The 6342-nt window shown below is 35.1% G+C and overlaps 1 pseudogene across 1 annotated transcript; it reads left to right on the plus strand.

The window, feature by feature from the left end:
- The first annotated feature begins 4606 nt into the window (after positions 1–4606).
- On the plus strand, positions 4607–5122 carry LOC116556768 (annotated as a pseudogene). The gene has a single exon (XR_004271153.1). The product of XR_004271153.1 is annotated as a 60S acidic ribosomal protein P1 pseudogene (transcript).
- The last annotated feature ends 1220 nt before the right edge of the window (positions 5123–6342 follow it).

Genomic DNA, 6342 nt, shown 5'->3' on the forward strand with positions numbered 1-6342 from the left:
GCTCCTTTCACTTCAGCCTGAATGAATTCCTTTAGCATACCCCTTAGGGGAAGCCTACTAGTGACAAACTCCTTCAGAGTTTGTTTATCAAAAACAATTTAATTTCTCCTTTTTTTTAGAAGGATCATTTTGCAGATATGGAATTCTTGACAATTTTTTTTCTTCCAGCACTTTAAATATATCATCCCATTCTCTTTTGGCTTCCACACTTCTAATAAGAAATCAGCTTTTTCCCTCTCTTTTGCATTTTTATTGATATATCATAGTTGTATATATTTTGTGGGTACATGTGATATTTTAATACATGTATACAATGTATACTAATAAAATCAGAGTAAACAGGACACCCATCACCTCAAACATTTATCTTTTCCTTCTTTTGGGAATATTACATTTCTTCTTATCCAGCTATTTTGAAATGTACAACAAATTATTGTTAACTGTAATTTCTCTGCTGTACTATTGAATACTAGAGTTTATCCCTTCTAATTGTATTTATGTACCCATTAAACAACTTATCCTTTGCACGTGAAAAGCTGCTTCTCTTGCTGCTTTCAAGATTCTTACTTTGTATTTCAACAGTTTTATGTCAATGTGTCTTGGTGTAAACATATTATTTTAAATTTATTTTAATTTTTGCGAGTACATAGGTGTATATTTTGGGGTAAATGAGATATTTTAGTACAGCAATGTAATGCATAGTAATCACATAATGGAAAATGGAGTATCTATCACCTCAAGCATTAATCCTTTATGTTACAAACAATTGAATTAAACTATTTTAGTAATTTTTCAATATATAATTAAATTATTATTGATTATGGAATCAGATATACAAATGGCCAACAGTAAAGTAAAAAATGCTTAACATCACTAATCATCATGTAAATGCAAGTCAAAACTACAATGAGTTATTACCTCATCACAATTAGAATGGCTATTACAAAGAAAAGAATAAATAACAAACACTGGCATGGATGTGAAGGAAGGGAACACTTACTGTGGATTCTGAAAGTGATTCTCACTTTGTGTTTATAGTTCCTCCATGGTGCTATCATGTACTAGGCCTTTTTCATTCTTTCTTTTTTGTACCTATTAACCATCCATATATCCCTGAGATTCCCACTACCCTTCCCAGTCTCTGGTAATTAACATTCTATTCTCTATCTCCATTAGCTGAATTGTTTTGATTTTTAGATCTCACAGATAAGTGAGAACAAGTGAGAATTATCTTTCTGCACCTGGCTTATTTCACTTAACATGATGACCTCCAGTTCCATTCATATTGTTACAATTGAAGGAATCTCATTATTTTTTATGGCAGAATAATACACCATTGTGTATATGCACCACATTTTCTTTATCCAGTCATCTGTTGATGGACACTTAGGTTTCTTCCAAATCTTAGCTATTGTGAACAGTGCTGCAACAAACGTAGGAGTGCAGATATCTCTTTGGTATACAATTTTCTTTCTCTTGGGTATATACCAGCAGTGGGATTCCTGGGTCATATGATAAGTCCATGTTTAGTTTTCTGAGGAACCTTGAAACTCTTTTCCATAGTGGTTGTGCTAATTATACATTCTAACCAACAGTGTATGAGGGTTCCCTTCTCCATAGCCTCACCAGCATTTGTTATTGCCTGTCTTTTGCATATAAGCCATTTTTAACTGGGGTGAGATGATATCTCATTGTAGTTTTTATTTCCCTTTCTCTGATGATTAACGACACTGAGCACCATTTCAAATGCCTGTTTGTCATTTGTATGTCTCATTTTGAGAAACATCTATTCAAATATTTTGCCCATTGTTTAATCAGATTATATTTTTTTCCTATAAAGTTGTTTCAGTTCTTTATATATTCTGGTTATTAATCCCTTATAAGATGGGTAGCTTGCACATATTTTCTCCCATTCTGTGAGGTGTCTCTTCACTTTGTTTATTGTTTCCTTTGCTGTGCAGAAGCTTTTTAACTTGAGGAGATCTCATTTGTCCATTTTTTCTTTTGTTGCCTGTGTTGGTGGGATATTACTCAAAAATTATTTGCACAGCCTAATAAGCTGGGATTTTCTCCAATGTTTTCTTGTAGGAGTTTTATAGTTTGATGTCTTAGATTTTTCAATACATTTTGATTTTTGTATAGGAGCCTAGTTTCATTCTTCTGCATATACATTCCAGTTTTCCCAGCACCATTTATTGAAGAGACTGTTGTTCCCCCCAGTGTATGTTCCTGGCTCCTTTGTCAAAAATAAATTTACTGTACATGTATGGATTTGGTTACGGATTTTCTATTGTATTCCATTGGTCTATTTGTCTGTTTTTATGCCAGTACCATGTTATTTTGGTTGTTATAGCTCTGTAGTATAATTTAAAGTCAGATAATTTGATTCCTCCAGTTTTGTTCTTTTCTTTAGGATACTTTTGGCTATTTTTGGTCTTTTGTAATTCCATACAAATGTTAGGACTCTTTTTTCAATTTCTGTGAAGAATGTCATTGTTATTTTTACAGGGATTGCATTGAACTTGTAGATTGCTTTGGGCAGTATGAACATTTTAACAATATTGATTCTTCTAATCCATGAACATGAAATATCTTTCCATTTTAAGGTGTTCTCTTCAATTACTTTCATCAGTGTTATATAGTTTTCATTATAGAGATCTTTCACAACTTTGGTTAATTCCTAGGTATTTAATTTTATGGGTGGCTATTGTAAATGAGATTACTTTTTTGATTTTTTTTCACTCCATCAAAGAAGAAAGAAGGAAAAGAAAGAAAGAAAGAATCAGAGTAAATCTCCAGAAACTGATCCTAAAAAGAGATCTAGAAATTGCTCAACTAAAAATTCAAAATAATTGTCTTTAAAAGCTCAATGAAATCCAAGACAACACAGAAAACTAAGCAAAATTAGAAAAATGATGAATGAGCAAAATGAGAATATCAATAGAGATATAAATTATTTTAAAGAATCAAGCTGAAATTTTGGAGCTAAAAAATACCATAACTAAACTGAAAAATTCACTAGAGGACTTCGACAGTAGATTCAATCAAGCAGAAGAAAAGAAATCAGTAAACCTGAAGACAGATCATTTGAAATTATCACATCAAAGGAACCAAAAACTTCAAGGAAAAGAAAGAAGCTCTAAGGGACTTGTGGGATACCACACAGAGGATCAATTTATGTATTATGGGAGACTCAGAAGAAGATAAAGAGAGAAAGGAGCAGTGAGATTATTTGGAGAAATAATGCTGAAAACTTCCCAAATCTAAGGAATAAAATGGCTGAAAATTTCCTAAATCTAAAATAGAAAATTCCAAAAGCACATAGAGATCCACCTTGGATGAAACTAAAGAGATCCAAAGTGAGACACATTATAATCACGGCCAAATGTCAGAGGGAGGATCCTAAAAACAGCAAGAGAAATAACTCATCATGTACAAGAGAGCTCCCATAAGATTATCGGCAGGTTTCTCAGGAGAAACATAGACCAGAAAGGAGTGAGATTATATATTCAAAGTGAAAAAAAACCCTGCTAACCAGGAATACTACATCCCACAAATGTCCTTGGAAAATGACAGAGAAATAAAGACCTTTACATATAAACAAAATCTTATGGACTTTATAATCACTATAGCTGCCTTACAAGAAATGCTAAAGAGAGTCTTTCACATTGAAATAAAAGCAAGCTAAGTACCAACACAAAACTTTACAGAAATATAAAGCTCTCTGGTAAAAGTAAATATGGTCAGCCCTCCATATCCATGAGTTCTGCATCCATGGATTCAACCAATCGTGGATTAAAACTATTCAGGAAAATGGCCAGGTGCAGTGGCTCACACCTATAATCCCAGCACTTTGCGAGGCTGAGGTGGGAGGATCACGTCAGGCCAGGAGTTCCAGATCAGCCTGGCCAACATGGTGAAACACATCTCTACTAAAAGTACAAAAATTAGTCGGGCATGGTGGCACACACCTATAGTCCCAACTACTCGGGAGGCTGAGACAGGAGACACCTGAACCTGGGAGGTGGAGGTTGCAGTGAGCCAAGATCACGCCACTGCATTCCAGCCTGGGTGACAGCAAGACTCCAACTCAAAAAAAATAAAAATAAAAATCAGAAAAAACTCCCAGGTCAGACACAGTGGCTCAAGCTTGTAATCTCAACATGTTAGAAGACTGAGGCAGAAGGATTGCTTGAGCCCAGGAGTTCAAGGCCAGTCTAGGCAACAAATTGAGACCCTGGAGAATGTTCTGTATGCATTTGAGAAGAATGTGATTAATAAGGAAACAGAGGACTTGAACACTGCAGGACCTAGCAGACTTACACAAAACACTACATACAATAACAGCAGAATACACATTCTTCTCAAGTGCATAAAGAACATTCTTCAGGGTAGATCACATATTAGGCCACAAAAAAGTCTTAACAAATATAAGAAAATTGAAATCATACCAAGTATCTTTTCCAACTACAGTGGAATAAAACTAGAAATCAATAGCAGAAACACTGAGAAATCATAAATACATGAAAAAGTAAAAGCACACTCAAAGAGAAAAACATAAAGGAAGTTAGAAAATATCTCAAGACAAATAAAAACAAAAACATTTACACCTCTTTTCTCAGCTGCCGCCAAGGTGCTCGGTCCTTCCGAGGAAGCTAAGGCCGCGTTGGGGTGAGGCCCTCACTTCATCCGGCGACTAGCACCGCGTCCGGCAGCGCTAGCCCCACACTCACCCGCATCATGGCCTCCGTCTCCGAGCTCGCCTGCATCTACTCGGCCCTCATTCTGCACGACGATGAGGTGACCGACACGGAGGATAAGATCAATGCCCTCATTAAAGCAGCCGGTGTAAATGTTGAACCTTTTTGGCCTGGCTTGTTTGCAAAGGCCCTGGCTAACGTCAACATTGGGAGCCTCATCTGCAATGTAGGGGCTGGTGGGCCTGCTCCAGCAGCTGGTGCTGCACCAGCAGGAGGTCCTGCCCCCTCCACTGCTGCTGCTCCAGCTGAGGAGAAGAAAGTGGAAGCAAAGAAAGAAGAATCCGAAGAGTCTGATGATGATATGGGCTTTGGTCTCTTTGACTAAACCTCTTTTATAATGTGTTCAATAAAAAGCTGAACTTAAAAAAAAAAAAAAAAAACACTTATTAAAACCTATGGGATGCAGCAAAAGAAGTCCTAAGAAGGAAACTTATAATAGTAAATGCCCATATATACAAAGAAGAAAAATCTCAAATTAACAACCTGACTTTACACTTCAAGGAATGAAAAAAAAAAGAAGTAAATAAAATAAAAGAAGGAAATAAGACAGATTGGAGAAGAAATAAATGACAAAGAAAGTAGAAAAGAATGAACAAATCAGTAAAGCTAAGGGCTGGCTTTTTGTAACAATCAATAAATTGACAAGCACTTTTTGGCTGAACTAATGAGCAAAAGAGAAAACAGTCAATAAAAATAAGAAATGAAAGATGAGACATTACAATTGATACCACGGAAATAAAAGGCATCAAGAGACTACTATGAAACAACTGAATGAGTACAGGCCAACAAATTAGATAACCTAGAACAAATGCATAGATTCCTAGTAACGTATACCTACCAAGATTAAATATGAAGAAATTAGAAATCTGAACAGACCTATAACTAGTAACCAGATTGAATCCATAATCAAAAACCTCCCAGCAAAGAGAAACCCATGACCAGATGGCTTCACTGAAGAATTCTGCCAAACACTTAAAAAAAATTAACATCAATCCTTCTCAAACTATTCCAAAAATTGAAGAGAAGGGAATATTTCCAAACTTATTTTTATAAGGCCAGAATTATCCTGATACCAAAACTAGACAAAGATACTAAAAGAAAACAACAGACCAATAATGCTGATAAATATTGATTCAATAATCCTTAACAAAATACTAGCAATTCAAATACAGCAGAATATTAAAAGGATTATATTCCACAACCACGTGGGATTTATTCCTGAAATGCAAGGAAGATTCTATGGGATGCACCACATTAACAGAATGAAGGACAAAAAGCACATGGCCATCTCCATTGATGTATAAAAATGTTTGACAAAATTTGACACATTTTCATAATAAAAACACTCAACAAACTAGTAATAAAAGAAAATTACCTCAACATAATAAAGGCTATATATTTAAAAATCAGCAACAGCTAACATCAGACTCAATATTTTTAAAAATTTACTCTAAGATCAGGAACAAGACAAGAATGCCTACTCTTGCCACATCTATTCAACATAGTACTGAATGTACTAGCCAGAGCTACCAGGCAAGAAAAATAAATAAAAGGCATTCAAATTGGAAATGAAGAAGTAACA

Source organism: Sapajus apella, unplaced genomic scaffold, assembly GCF_009761245.1.
Source record: "Sapajus apella isolate SASKATOON/1434 unplaced genomic scaffold, GSC_monkey_1.0 scaffold17, whole genome shotgun sequence".
NCBI classification, from domain to species: Eukaryota; Metazoa; Chordata; class Mammalia; order Primates; family Cebidae; genus Sapajus; species Sapajus apella.